Below are 15,617 nucleotides of genomic sequence, written 5' to 3'. Positions count from 1 at the left end.
TTCAGAAGCTTTTACATTTTATGGAATGAAGATATAATCTTGAAATGGGCAGAAGTACAAGAAATGGTATAAAGACGAGGATGGAGTTACTTTAAGATTTATATATATACAAAATACAAACAATAAATCCTCCTTTTTTCTGAGAAGGCTGTGTTCTTCAAGAGGGCATGCCACTCTGTTAATCCACATAGTCCTCTCTCAGATGGGAATTTGTACTCACAGTATGTGACTAACAAATAAATGACACTGAATCAATAGAGTTTCTAGCTTTCTACTGTCTTAGCATCTGAATTTCATCAAGTCCCACTTTACACACTTGTGAAAATAAATGACAAAAAAGTCCAGAGGAGGAAAGGAGTGGTTCAACCTGCACAGAAATGTCAGGAACAGCTTCCTTTCATAACTGCCAAGTGAGTACTTGATGCAGGAGGGACCGGTTGTCCTCATATCTGCTCCATACAAGGTTGGGCTGAGCATCATCAGAAATGTTGTTTCTATCAGCTCCCATTTCACCATGTGGGGATGATGATCTAGTAGCACTTCCTTTGGTGATTAATGCATATTTAAGCTGCAAATCAGAGGAAAATAAAGATGGAGAGGCATAGTAAGTGTGGAGTCTGCTCTCCTTGTAGGGCTGCGTGTAGTAGTTCTGGAGAGGTGGTGTGTGGTTGGTCCATATCCAAATCCCTGCCCATGGGAGGGCAACGATGAGTTTATGAGCTGAAATAACACGTAGATATACTGGGGAATGTCTGCAAGAGTCCTAAGGGTATGGGACTTTGTCAAAACCATTTCTTCTCTCACCAGTTCACCCTGTGATCTCCCAGTAAATAGTATGGGGTTGGGGTATGGACCTTCCTTAGGTTATCCTAAAGTGAGCAGCTTCCTGTATGGTTTACTACATATTGCAAAGAGAACTTGACCCCCAGATGTCTGTAATGGAGCATCTTACAAAACTCATATTAATAATGTTCTGAATTTCAAGAGATAATGTCCTTATCTAGGACAGAAAAACGTCTCACAGGAAGATGGTACTGAATACGAGCAATCTTTTCTGGAAGAACATCTTGAGCTGCATAAAAGGCCAAACAGTATCAAAGGAGAAAGAGTGAAAATATTCTTCCTTTCTCTCATGATATTTTATCTGCTTGTAAAGGACTGTCACTGCATATAGCCTCTCTGATCATCTACCTTGCCAGATTCAAACTGGTGGGGTCAAAAAAATTCTGATGCAGAAAGATCTGAAGATGAGAAATTAACTGAGGCTTTGTCTTATCTGCGGCTGCTGAATCTTGGTGATGTTTAAAAGACTTTTTTTTTTTTCTTTTTTGTATGACACAACCATAGATGAAATAATGTGCTTTCTCCTTTCACAGAGATTATGGATAATAGCAAGAAAAATACAGCTCCTGACATACTTTTGTGGGAGCCTGAGACCAGCTGATTGACAGGACTAGTAACTGGAAAAAGAAATTATATACTGCAAATGAGGTTTTTGCCTGATTTTGCATATTGCTAGGGCAGTTATTCACCAAAGAAAAAAAATAAATCATAATATATGGGTATTGAGACAAAGAAGAAATTGAAAATAAAGACCTTTGAGAAGCATAAACAGAAAGACAAATAACCTTGAAAAGAGAATGGCAAACTCCATTATACTTTTTTCCAAGTGAGCTCTGCATATCTCCTATAAAGTAGTAACTAATATACAAGACAAAACAACAAAAAACAACTACAAAGATAGTAGCTAAAATAATAATTCCCTACTGTAATCTAAATGAGGAAGTGTTGGTTTTAAAGAAAATTACAAAAAAAAAAACAAACAAAAAAAAACAGGATTGCAATTACACTCCTTTTTATGATCAAGTGGAGTAACAGAGGAAAATTACCACTAATTTAAGAATAAGAGATAACTATAAAGAAGAGACTAAAAAAAATCAAAATCAAGCTTCTTTAGTGGATGATCATGTTACTGGAAAAGGAATTGAAGGTCTTTTACTGATTCTGAGTTTATTTTTGACACTAAGATTAATTTATGGTCTTTTTAAAGGATGAAAATACTACTTTGTAAGAAAGGTCAGTAATAAGCAAGATGCAACATTTTTGTTAGTCATGGATGTACATATATACAGTAATTTTCCAGTTTTTCAAAGAAAATTAAAGTGATATCAAGGTTACTTCTGACACTTCTAAAAAAAAAAAAAAAAACTAGTAAAGAAATAAATACTAGGGGGGGGGGGGGGAAAGCTTTTGTTTATTTATATTATGTATTTATTTGTGTTTTGTTGTTGCTGAAGTGACATTAGAAGTTGGCTTAGTACTCTAAAAAGCCCCAGTAGTTCAGTTCTCCTCAGATCATGATCTGATGAAGGGGATATGTTGACAACAGACAGTTCTTTAGCCATATATAGACTGTTAAATTCAGCTCAGAGAATGCCACCAATATCAATAATAGTTGTGGAGCACGTGTGGCTATATCCGGGTGCGTCAGATATAGCTGCTGATGTGAGATGTTTGCTGCGGTGACATCTGTGGCACTTGTTTGCAAGAAAAAATCTTTGGACCTTTCTGAAACTGTGGAGCTGGATGTAATCAGACCCAGATTTTCAGTCTGACATAAACCTGTGATATACAAGATAGGCACCACTTAATTTCTAAAGGTAATCACTAACTATTTTGTGAATGACAGAACATTTTGTGAATGATAGGACTTGGTGGGTATGGCAAACCTGCTGTGAGAACCTTGCATGAATTGAGATCCCACTGAGACTGAGATTTGAGAAGCTTATTGTAGCCTAGCAGCATCCTTTCCTAATAAAAAAAGTCTTCGGTTTTTAAGTCTTGGCATGCTTTTGGAGGTAGGATTTTCTTTCAGTTTGCAGTGTCTTAATTTCTGCATCAATATTAGGAAGAAATACTGAAGTGAACACAGATTTTGTCTTTTTTTTTTTTGTCTCTCTCTTTTTTTTTTTCCTCTGTACTTGGAGTTCTTTTTTGTAGATTAGTTCACCTTAACTCCTTATTGTATTTAGATTTAAAGGAACTGTTCATGTGATGACAGACCTGAAATGAAGTGAAAGGGACAAAACTGTGAATTCTACCTTACATTTGTACATTGTCACAGCCTGTGTTTTGTGCCACTACTGCCTGTTCTGCTAGGTTATTGTACTTAACTCGCCTCCAGCATCATCCACAAGCAGAGCTGCAGCCTGGTGGCCTCTGTAAAAAATACTCCAAGGAAGAATAAATGTCTGTGGCCATTGTAGCAGTGAGACAGTCACCCAGAGATATGCTCTGTCTGTGGTCATAAACTTCATCGGTGTTCCGAAGCTGAAAAATGAGTGTTTCTTTTGCCTGCATAGATGATAGAAATGCTACAGTGGATGTAAAACATTTAGATGAGATCTCCAGTGAGCCCAGAGCAGTAAAATCCCATTGATTTTGCTGACATGGATGCTGCTTCCAAGAGAATAAGGCCAGATACACCTGGCCTTATTCTCTTGGAATAGTCCCAGAATAAGTCCCAGATTTGTGACTCTTTTCTGGTCAATTATTTTTCGATCTTACTTTATGTTTAAGATGAACAACACCTACTTTTCTTTGCTGGATAATGCAACCTGAACTTTGAACCCTGGCAATAATCAATAATATTTAAATATGCTTTATTTTATTTATTTATTTTTGAGAGACCTGTACAGAAACTATATTAGAAAAGTTTCCTCAGAAAAATACTTTTTCATCAAAACATAGACACTATATTAAAGCAGTCAAAGTTCAACAAGCTCACAAAGCGTTTCTTTAAAAAAAGCTCTGACAGAGTCACCTCTGGCAGCTGTTTTTAATGCAGGGCTGCAGGGTTAGCTTCCCAAGGTGCCCAGGTTTTGGTGGCCTCTGTGGGCAGAGTATGGCCTCTCAGGATTTCCCATCCAGCCACCCTGTGTGGGATCTCAAATTCTTCCTTACAGAAGCTATAAGCCTGGAAAGTATTGACAAACTGACCAACAGAAAAAAATACAGGCCGAATGTGGTGTAGATAGTGTATGTCACTTCACATGTGCAAGAGCTGAGGGGTATTCCTTTGTACAGTTTGTGGACTTTTAAAACCTTGAACATGCTACATTAAATATGCAGTAGCTTGTCTTGTGCATGGATGGATATAAACATGTTGTTTCTTTCCTTACTCTCTGTATTGCAATTACTCTCAAATTTTGCTTTCAGCTTTAAAATATGCATGGTAAAATTTTGTTTGTTTGATTTTCCTAAGGTTTTTCTTTTGGTTTGCTGAGAATTTTAGAAGCTATTAGTGGATAGTTAAAATGTCCATGACAAGTGTTTGTCACTGAAGGTGAACTGCTGTGTGCCCTGGTTCTTAAGCATGACAAACGTGATTCAAATATGTCTATCTTGAATACTTGAATTTTGCCAGGAATGGCTAAGTCAAAGAAAAAGATAATCATCGATAAGCTGCAAATATATGCTCTCCCACTATAGATATTGGAGTTCCAATAAATACTGTATGGTCTGTCTGAAACTTACAGATAATTCAGGCTGGAACTTTTTAGAAGGTGTTGTCAGACATTAATACCAGTAGCAGGGAAATCCCAGCAGGTGCTCACAGTGGCAGATCTTTAATTTAAGAACTGCAATTTAGTGTTTGAATGGCAGGTTTAAATGACTGAGTAAGACTCAAACTATAGCTCTACTGATACAGATAAGATGTGTGTTCATCAATTCAGCTCAAGATAAAGATTGCCCCTTTAAGTATGTACCATTATTTTGCCAGTGAAGTACTGCCCTGATCATCTCTGTTCTTTACCTGCATTACAGAATTAATCAGAGGCCCTTCGTGCACATGAATTAATGTGAATCTCTTGTTCACTTCTCGCTGCCTTTCATTCATGTGGTAATTTATCTTCCTCCTTCTACACTGTTCTGCTTCGCCACCTACTTCCCATGCTCTCTGGAGCTTCTGTAGTTTTCCCTTTATCGTTCCACTTTTTTTCCCCCACAAAGTCTTTCTCCATTGTGCAGTGCTGACTGTACTTCATTAATAAATATTCCCCCTTTGTCCCCCTTTCTAGCTTCCTTCCACAATATAAAATTACTATTAATCAGTCTGTCAGTGATACTCATTACTCATAAACAGATACATGTCACAGCACTGAAGACAGACTATCTGTCTTACTTAAGATCATCCTAGATCTTAAACAGAAGAGAGATAACAGTTCAACACACTGAGGGCTTTGACAAACAAGAGAATGAGAAGAAAAATGGATCATCATATGCACTAGGAATTTTCCATTCAGAAGCCTCCTCCCAGTGTTGGCAGTTAAGAACAAGCAACGTTCAGAAGATAGGAAAAAAAAATAATCCTATTTCTTTCTTTTGAAACATCCTTATGTCCTAATATTAAGCAACATTTACTATTGGTCTTTACTTTCAATAACTTCAGCTGTCCTGAAACACAGTTAAGATAAAACCCTCACATTATTGCACAGAATATGAACTGATGGGAGTGGGAATCAGAGGAAAAACAGATGCAACAACTGTACTCACAGAAAATTACATGGAAATGAAAACTGCCTAGAGGCTTTGTACCACTGACTTATTTTCTCTATTTGACTTTACATCTCTGCTCATATAAAAAAGTATATAATTTATAAAGAAAAACTTTACATACCTCATTACACGAAAGATATGCTCCAGAATTGTTAATGCATAGATTTTATAAAAGCAACTGGGAGAAAATTATTCACTCAGAAATGGTGTTTCACAATCAGAAAATCATAGTTTCTTATGGGCATCTTAAAAGTAAAAACTTTCCATACTGCTTTTTTGAATAGGAATTTAGCTAATTTCCTTAGCAAAAAAGATGCTCTCCCTAAAATTAGGGCTATTGCTCTTCAAGGGCATAGCAAAATGTCCCTTGCTATTGAAGCAAAATCTTCTGTTTTAAAGTTTCACATAAGCGTGTATTTGAACCTTAAAACCTATTCTTAATAAACAATCTCCAAATGCAAATCTCAATCACCTGCTTTTGTGTGGTGTGTGGTGACTGGTAGCCCTGATGAACCAAACCTTGATGAGCTTTGGTCTTCCAAGTTCTTCAGCTGGAGGAGAGTTAAGGTTGTGTCTATTCCTTGCTCATTGCATTCTTCTTCTTTTCAAGAGCCACCAAGGTTTTGCTCTGTTACTTCTTCACATGGATGCAAGGCACATAGGTACAGAAAAAAAACTGTGCTTTCTCAGGTAATGAGAAAGCCTGATTTGCCTGACCTGCAAATCTCAGTTTTTGTGAGTAAGAGAAGGGTTTGTTCTATGTCAGAAGGTGTATGTAAGGGTGTTAACTATTGAAGGGAGATACATGGGAATATGTAGGATTTCAAGAATGACGTTGTTTGGTTTAAGTATTTTTATTACTAAATACAAATGAAGACTGGGTTCTGGTAAAGGAAAACTTGTCTGTTTCAAATGCATTTGTTTTACCTAGAAGAGGTGAGATATGTAAGAATTCTTACTAAAGTGGTGGATGAAAAGAGGAAAATTATAAAGCGGATTAGTCTGAGGTTCTAATCTTTGCATATGTGTAGACATAAATTTAATAACAAGAAAATTAATGTGTAACGCAATGGGTTGTGTGATCTTTTCCATGGGAAAAAATGCTCCCTAATAATAGTGTTGAATAATCAATGCTGAAAATTAAAAAACATGATAAAATTAATCTATTTTATTACCTCTCTATATTTGCTTAACTATTATAAAACAGTTCATTAAAATCCTGCTTCACATTTGTACTAACAAATAAAGGCAACTTTTAATAAATAGATGATAGTGTTGGAGACCTCCAAAGGAGTTAACTTAATAATATTAACTTATTAACTCTTAAGAAAACATTTGTATAAGGATGGGATTTTCCTGATGTGGATAGACTTAATTCTTAAACATAGGGGAAACTCTTATAACAGAGGGGGGGGAAAAAAAAAAAAATACTTGTCTTAGTGTTTTATTAGCTTTATGGAATGTTTTCTCAATGTTTATCTACAGCCCGCTATCCATATACAGAAGGCACTTCCACTCTGTTCCACTTAAAAGTGACTGTTCTGGATACATATATTTGCAGCTCAGGGTAGAACCTAACTAGTATTTTTGCAGACTTAGTGCATGGTTAAAAGTAAGAAAAATATGGCCACGTTCTCGAAAAGTATGCATGCTAAAAAGTTATGCTGATCTGACACAGATTGCTTGTGACAATTTTTGCTCACGTGGAATCACTGAAATGACTCCTCCTGGGTTATAATCCAACATTCGTTATTACTAGAAATGGAGAAGAATGGTTCTCTTATTGAAAGAATTAAGGATTTGGCTGGAAGAGTCCTGTATTTTACATGGTTTTCCTTTTTCTTTCTTTTTTCTTCTTCTCTTTTACAGGGTTTTTCTTTTTGTGATCTTTTTGTTGTTGTTGTTTGGTTGGTTGTTTTCTTTACATCATACTTTGTAAATTAGACTCTTTTTTGCTTTGTCAGCACCACTTATATTAACAATGAGTATTATTTTTCCTTCATCAGTTATGAACTCCATGGGTTATTGTTCAGCTAGACAACCTGATGATTAGGTTTATTTGTGATTATTGTTAGCTAGTTATTATACCTTACAAATTATTAACATCTTCAAATAAAGAAATATCTTCTACCATTGTTGGAGCAATTTGTTCTGGCAAATTCAAAGAGTTTTCAGATATATTTGTGGTGAGCTATTTTCTGAAATATGAGCAGATGGATTCACGTCCATTTCTTTGTTCCTTGTCAATTTTCTTTTTCTTTTCTTTTTTTTTTTTTTTTTTTTTTTCCCATCTAAATCTATACTACTGTTGCTAAATTGCCCTCTTGCAGAAAAACCCTGATGTTTGCAATGACATCTCAACATCTGATATAACTTTCATCATTTTTCTTTGTGGTGATATATTTTGTAAGAAGCTTTGAAAAATTAAAGTTAACTTTCTGTTCTTTCGGGTATTGCATTTGGCTCAATTGTTCTGTATTTAAAAAAAAAAAAAAAGTGTAATTATACAGACTGTCTTTACAGGTAAAGTTATAGATTCTGAGGGTCCTTTAGTCTACTTGGCATGTTCTCTGTATTTTGCTGAACCAACCTATAGCAATATCTCTTTCACTTGCAACAACCTTTCCTCTCTTCATAAGGAAATGGTTGTTATATATTTTCCAGCTATTGATCTATATTCATAGGCTTATTTCTGCTACAAAGAGATTGCATATATCCATAAGACTAAAGATATTTTCCTTATAAAAATATTTTAACTCATTCTGTATCTAAAAATTTAAACGTTCAATACTAGATTGAATCAATTTTACCAGTGTCATTTTTTGATATCTTTTTTCTAAGATCATCCCCTCACAAATCTACAGGTGAACCACAACGGTTCTGTCCCTGGCAATTTCACGCTAATTTCTTATTCAACATGCTAATTTCTCTTCAACAAGATGGTTGTCTTCAAAGTCAAAAGTTCTCTGTTAATTTTTCAAGGTATACTAGAAATTCCTCTGACCTGCAGGGACAATAGAAGGGACACTTAGTTTGATCCATCTCTAAGAGATTTTCCTGGAGATTTTTTGTCCCAGAAATGATTGCATTCAGACTCGGTGACTTGATACAAAATTAACTACATATTTAAGTAAAATTCATCAACACATATTTCACCTATTTAGGAAACAAGAAAAGCAAATAAGAAGGTTTTTCTCTATGGAATTAGCAAGGCTTCCTGATAAAAATATATTTCTTCAGTAATTCTCACATACAGACTAAGCATTGAATACTGTGTGTGTGTGTGTTATATTTGAAGGCAAGCAAGTAGGCTCAGGAAAAATGTTGAAATGTTCTCTGGGTATAAAATATCTTTGGAGCTATCCTGGGTTCTGCACTGATCTGTTTAATGCTCTCCATGGAGTGAATTGCTGGAGAACTGAGAACCACAACAGCCCATGTGAGCTGGTGGAAAAGGAACAAACGTTTTGCTTGTGCAATTCCAGAGCTAACCTGCTCAGAGCAGAGAGAAGAAAATGAGATGTGAGCTGCGAGAAGTTGATTTAAATGTCAAAGTACTCAGCCTCAGAGCCCTGTGGAGCTCCCACAGAAGAGACTCTCCCAGCAGAGGACTGTTTTGACAAAGGAGTCCTGCTGTGTGAAATTTGCAGCTATACCTTGTGATGAGTAACCACATGTTAGATTCAGCAACATCCATCTCACTGCTCAGATTGTGAGACGATAGCAGGGAATATTGCTTCAAAGCCAAACTGTTCTTTTGAACTACGAGTATGCTCTTAAAATCAACATATTTATTTGAAAGAATTGTCCTGTTTTATGAGCTTTGAAGCCCGTTCAGGAAAAGAGGGCCATGGTTCTGAGCTAGAAATTCAAATGCAGAATGAAGTAGCACATACAGCAGAAGCCAGGGGCATTTTACACAGCAGAAAGATAAATTAACTGTGCTGAGGTCTCTTTGGGATCTGTGATGCAGCTAATAAAACTAAAGATTTGGTAATGTGTTATGTCTGATTTCTAAGAAGTAAAACAGTTGATACCTCGAATTCACTGTAGTGACCCTGAATAACGCAGTCAATGGGGAGTTCTTCTATCCGAACTTATTTGCGGTGAATTTAAAAAAAAAAAAAAAAGTGTTTTCTTATTCCTTTGAAATAATAATAATAATAAAGAAAACAATCCTGACACTGACCTAATAAGAAATACAAACATGCATATGTATTTTCTTGATTGAGATTTGGAGCCAGGAAATAGTTTGTTATATCTCCACTGAGAAGCTAGAATCACATTTAGCATTCAACTTGTCTGATTTACAGAAAATGATGAACTCTACTTCATGGAGAGAAAGGTAAATGAATGAATTCATTTTGTTGTTGTTGTTTTTATGTTTTGTTTTGTTTTTCCTGTTTATTGAGGCACTATAGCAGGCAATTAATTAGTTCTGCTTCCACCAAGAACAGGAGGAATAATCTGTATCTGAAACTATGTATTTTCCATTTACAAAGAAGGTGTCTTTCATGAGGACAGAAAGTAGGTCTTAGGGGTTAGAAAAGTAGGGCATGTATAACATCGATAAATCAGTTGGTTTAAGGATTTGAGGAGCTGCAGGCTGTGTCTCTACAAGCTCTACACATCCCTGAGCCAGGCAGTAGGGCAAGCAGTACTACAAAGCTGTGGGTAGCTACTCTCCAGCAGTGACCCCCTAGCCACTTGTATGAACCTTAGTTTTCAGAAGGTGCTACTGAAAAAATTAGACACCTACCCAAGCTGTGAAGTGAACAGTGTCCATGCCAGGCACATGAAACTACTCCTGTTGTCTTGTTCCACTGAGCCCTCCTGGGCAGATGGGGGTTGTCCTGTGCTAGGCAATGCCACCCTGTCCATGCCCCCCTGCCAGGGGGACATATTCCACTCACAGCTTCTGCTCCACTCTCCTTCTGACACTCTACTTTTGGCTATACGAAGCAATGTAACATGCACTGGGGAAGACTAGCAAGTGGACAGTGGGCTTCAGCACCTTCTCTTGTTCCACCATAGATGTGGGTCTGTTGTGGAGGCAGGAAAAACAAAAAGGTATTTAGACCCTCCAGACTGTCCACACCATGCGATAGTACTAAATCAGAAACTGATCTCTCATGGAAAAAGAACTGTCTGGGGAGGAATAGGAACTGAACAGAGTCTCAAAATTTTCTCGTTTGTGAAAAGTGTAGCTGCAGTGAATCTTCTGGGTCAGAGCCTGAGTGCTTCTGCTGAGTAGACAGGCGTGAACTCAGCCAGATGGAAGGGATACTCATATGCTCTGTCTTGAAAGCGTTACTGATATTTGAAAATATTTCTAGCAGCATTGGCACTGGACTGCAATGAGCCTTTTAAATCATTAAATGCATATGGAGGTGGTAAGGAAAACTTGGTCAGAAGGAGTAAGTAAAGCGGGATGTGTGTGCAGCAGCAGAGGGTACAAAACAAGTGCATTTCTGTATTTGCCTCTGGCCAACAGAGGTAGTTGAGGCTCTAAATTGCTTAGAGTGAAGCATGTGAATGGCTTCCTGATAACCCAAGTTAGGGCGAAGTTGAAATTTTCTATAAATTCATCTCTCTCAAGTCAGGTTATAGACTTCTCCAACATTATTGCATATCCAGGAAAATTCATTACTTACCTGAGTGCTCAAGCTGCAAGCTATTGCTATAACAAATTTCTCTTAACTTGGCACCTCAGATACAAGTGTTCTGAAGGAATGAACTATTATTTTTTTGTGGTTTCAATTTGGCTTTCAAGGAAAATTTGATAACAAGGTAGTAACTAACTTGCAGAAAGAAAGCATCTGTAACAGGAACGAAAATGTGAATTACAAATGCAAAGATTAACTATAAATTTTTAGCTTTGCTCTTACAGATTTATAGGTAGAAAAGCCTACATCCTAATGGTTAAACTGGCATCTTGCTGGGAACTTAGACGTCACACTTGGTTTGGGTAAAATACAGAAAACAATAAATCTATGTAGAAGCATTCCCTGTCCAGAACACAGATCCCAACAAACACACTTTTAAACCCTAAAAAAAATAATTTAATCCAAATTATTTCTTTTGTGTAGCAGAAGAGCTGGATTTTCAGTAAAGTATGAAAACTTTAGGTGGAAAGCAATGATCATGTATTTCTCAATACATTCTTTTTACTGCTTCTGTTTCATTGGCCTTAAAATGCTTATAACAAACCATAGGAAATATTTGCCCACCCCTGCCTCCCCAAAGTTACATTACTTTAACAGGCAAGCCTTTTTAGGGTTTGGGTTTAGCTTGGCAATGAGATATGCCCCAGTTTGGATGCTTTTCTGAAAAAAAGCAAATCAAAGCATCCTGGATCAGCCAAAATTTGCTTGAGAACTCCTGAAAGCAGCCTGTCTCATGAGCTTTCTAATGTTTCTGGCTTCCTGTCAGACTGGAAATGCCATGGAAACAACACTTGTGACAGTCCAGCTCCTGGCTCTGCATTTGAGAAGCAAGGAAAAAAAAACATGGCAAATTAATTGTGGAGGAAAAAAAATATTTAAAGCTCAACAAAGGTTCAAGTGTGGCTTTAAGTAAATTGTAGTAGTTCTGTGTTTAGTCAGACCTGATTTTCCTGTTTCATTTTCATTCAAGAATTAGTGCCCACATGGTGTTATTCTCCTTCAGATTTGGATTTTTGAAAGTGTTTGGAAATCTGTTTTCTTAAAGCTGGTGTGAAGAATCCGAGTATCAGTGGGAGTTGAATATTTTGAAAAGCATGCTCTGACTATATTTTTGATCAAAGGCACTTCCACCTAGTGTTCCTAAAGCAATGTGCATGATGATGATTGTGTTTCACTGTGCTGCCTGTGAGATGGGTGTGTTAGTGGAGTGTGTTCCTTGGAAATCAAGAAATTATGGCTACCTAAACCTGCTAAGGATTTTGCCCCCTCTTGACATTAAAGGGATGGGGAAATCAAGGCATGGTAAATTCACATCTGACAGTCAAAGCTCTTGAGAATTGGTAGCTTGAGCTGAAATTCATCAAGTTGCAGGTTTTTCTCAGAAATAGAGAAAGAAATCAGGCCATAAATAAATCTAGATTGTGATACTTCAGGAGCTTCATTTTCAAGAAAGATGAAGTGATGAATAATCTATCTGATAAGTATTGTAAGATTCTTTAAATCAGTATGAAGGTTGTTCATTTCTCAACTAGGGTTTTTTTCTTTCCATGTACCTTACACTGCTGCTTGCAGAATGGAACTGGCATAAACTTTAAGCAGGTCAGCGTATTTTGCAGCTAGTTGAGAAATTTTTTATCTCTCTGGGCATGTGGGAGGCAGGATTTAACAGGAATATTGTCTCAAAAGAACATCAGGGAGTACTTCAGACATGGGCCAGTACTTAATTAGGACAGCATTTAGTGCAGGATCTCCCACGTACCTTGGCACCAGAAGAGGTAGTTCAAGGTGTTGAGTGGGCTCCCCTGCCTTTGGTGGGATTGCTCAGGTTTGCAACACCTGTGAGCCTGTTAGACTGAAGATGCCTTTTATTTCTAATGGTTGTGGAAAATATTGAGCTTTCAGGCACCATGACCCAGAAGAAAGTGCTTTATGACTGGAGGATAGTTTTGTGTTGATACTGGGAAGCCAGCACTTGCATAAAGCAAACACTTTACAGTTTGAGCAATTCAAACATTTGGGAAAGAGTTAGATGTTGTAAATAAGAACCCTGAGTAGGTTTGGTTGCTCAAGGCTATGGCTGTACACTCAAGACTATTACTGCAGTGCAGCTGACCCAAGATAACTTGTTCAGTTGATTTACCAACGAAGGAGGAATTCTGGATTAGACCTTATGGCAGTATCAGTGTCCAGCTCCATACAATACATTTTGTTGAGGTCTTTAGACAACTGTGTGGTACATCGTGACCCGAGCTGTAATTCTCCATTTATATTTGGTTTAACACTTTTCCAATCAGAATACCCAACGCTGGTGGTTCAGAAAGCCATGTTAAAAGAAATGCATTGTAGCAATGACAGAAAAGCTTTTAAAGCAGATTGAGTTTCAGATGATTTAAATAGCTTGAAAGAAATAAATGTGGGTTGAAAGTGAACACAAAGATTTGAGGCAAAATGTGTTACGTGATATTTAATGTTATTTGACTTACCTAAAGCTTTTAGGTTTTCTGAATAATAGATAAAACCGGGACTGAACGCCCTTTGCCTCACTTTCTTTCCGCCATTTCTCTCTGAGGGTGGATTTTTGTAATGTTTGCTTGTTCATAGGATATGCAGACTGACATCATTCAGACTTCAGGATACTTTAACGGAGAACTTCACCTTATACTAGTGTTATATCTTTTGACTTGTTTAATGTTGGCTATATACATGATATATAAGACCTAAACTTCAGCTAGGGTAAGCTATGTCTATAAACACACATGTACCTTTTTTACAGCTTTTTGCATTATTGAAGAGAGTGCTACTCCAGAGTATAAGGTTGGGGTCATGTAGTACAAACTTGAGCTTTGTGTTTTATTTATTTATAACTTTTTTTTTTGTCATACCCCCAGTTTGGACTAAAATTTTTCGTTGTGGCTGGTGGGTGGTTTTATGGTTGTTTATTTTTTCTCTGTTTTGCTTTTAAATAATACTGACTGAGGCAAAATCATTTTCCAAGAATATGGTCAGAAAGCTGTGCTTTCTCTCAGACAGCCTGTCCTTTCAGCAGCTCTAATAACTCCAGATGAGAGAGGAGTTTGGCTGTCTGTAGACTCAGAGTACCCTTCAGTACCCTGGGAGTATCTTTTGGTAGCAGAGTGATATGTTTGTTGCAATCCAAAACAGGATTAGGCCAGGATTCAGCAATTGTTTAAAAAAAAAAAAAAAAAAAGTTTGTGAGAGGATTTCTATTGACATGTTGATGTCATTACAAAAAGGAATATCATAATATCATGTTATGTAAGGAATATCACAGTGAATATAATTAAAACCAAGCAAATAAATGTAAGTATGTGGATGTACATATGTGTGTGTATACACATACACAAACAGATTTATATATATGTTTATTTAACATTTCAAATGTAATTTTGTTTATAAAATATCAAGTGGTTTTTACTTTTTCTTTGGGGTCACATTTTCTATAAAGGTTATATTTATTTTCAAAATGCTAATTCATTTTTTCAATTGAATAAAAAGTCTTGGAAACATTTATATGTAAATTGCAATGTGAAAGGTCATGAAAGTTTGTCAAAATATACAGCTCTCCATTCAGTTTATATTTATTCTTTTTTTCATTGTTCTTTTTAATCAGATAAATATCACATGGAGGGAGAGAGACGAAAAATGAAGTATTCATGGCATGATAATACAGATCATTAACTTGTGATGTGATGTAATCCTACATTTTGGAACTGAGACTGTTCTTCTCTTACAACAGTACATTTCAATCTTCAAAAATAATACATGCTGTACCAGGCAAAATTCTGCTTGGCAATGTCACAGGCATAATATATCTTGCACAGTTGTGCCCATTTGCTGTTGGAGAACTAACAAATTCTTAAATCAGTTTTAGACAATTCAAAAATTAAATATAAAATAATTTTAATTGAAACAAATTTGAAGTGCTCAAGCTGTATAATGATGCCCTTTGTATGCTAGAAAGACTGGCAGTATTTTCTGTCATTCTAAATATGAGAACTGCTAAAACCATATGATTCCAGTTTTGTGCATTTTATTACACTAATTTCAGCTGATACTGCTGAATCGTTATCGATCTTGTAATCTCATTCCAATACACCCCAACTCCGAGGAATGTCTGCACTGCCAGGGAATAAGTGAGGCTGACTCTCTGACTGAGAGTCATATGCTGAGCTTTGAGCATACAAAATGTTAAATTATGGCCAGAGTGCTTAGCATCTTGAAGAACCAAGTTCTTCATCCCTGAGATATCTATAGCACAGAATGGCAAACATACTTCATATGCATATAGAAAGGACATCAAGTATTCTCAAAGCATTTAGTATTGAAGTTTTCTCAATACTGTAAGGTTTTCTTCTGTAGATTTGCAGAAAG

This window comes from Anas platyrhynchos, chromosome 14 (genome assembly GCF_047663525.1).
Source record: "Anas platyrhynchos isolate ZD024472 breed Pekin duck chromosome 14, IASCAAS_PekinDuck_T2T, whole genome shotgun sequence".
NCBI lineage: Eukaryota > Metazoa > Chordata > Aves > Anseriformes > Anatidae > Anas > Anas platyrhynchos.
Note: the sequence above shows the minus strand (reverse complement) of the source record.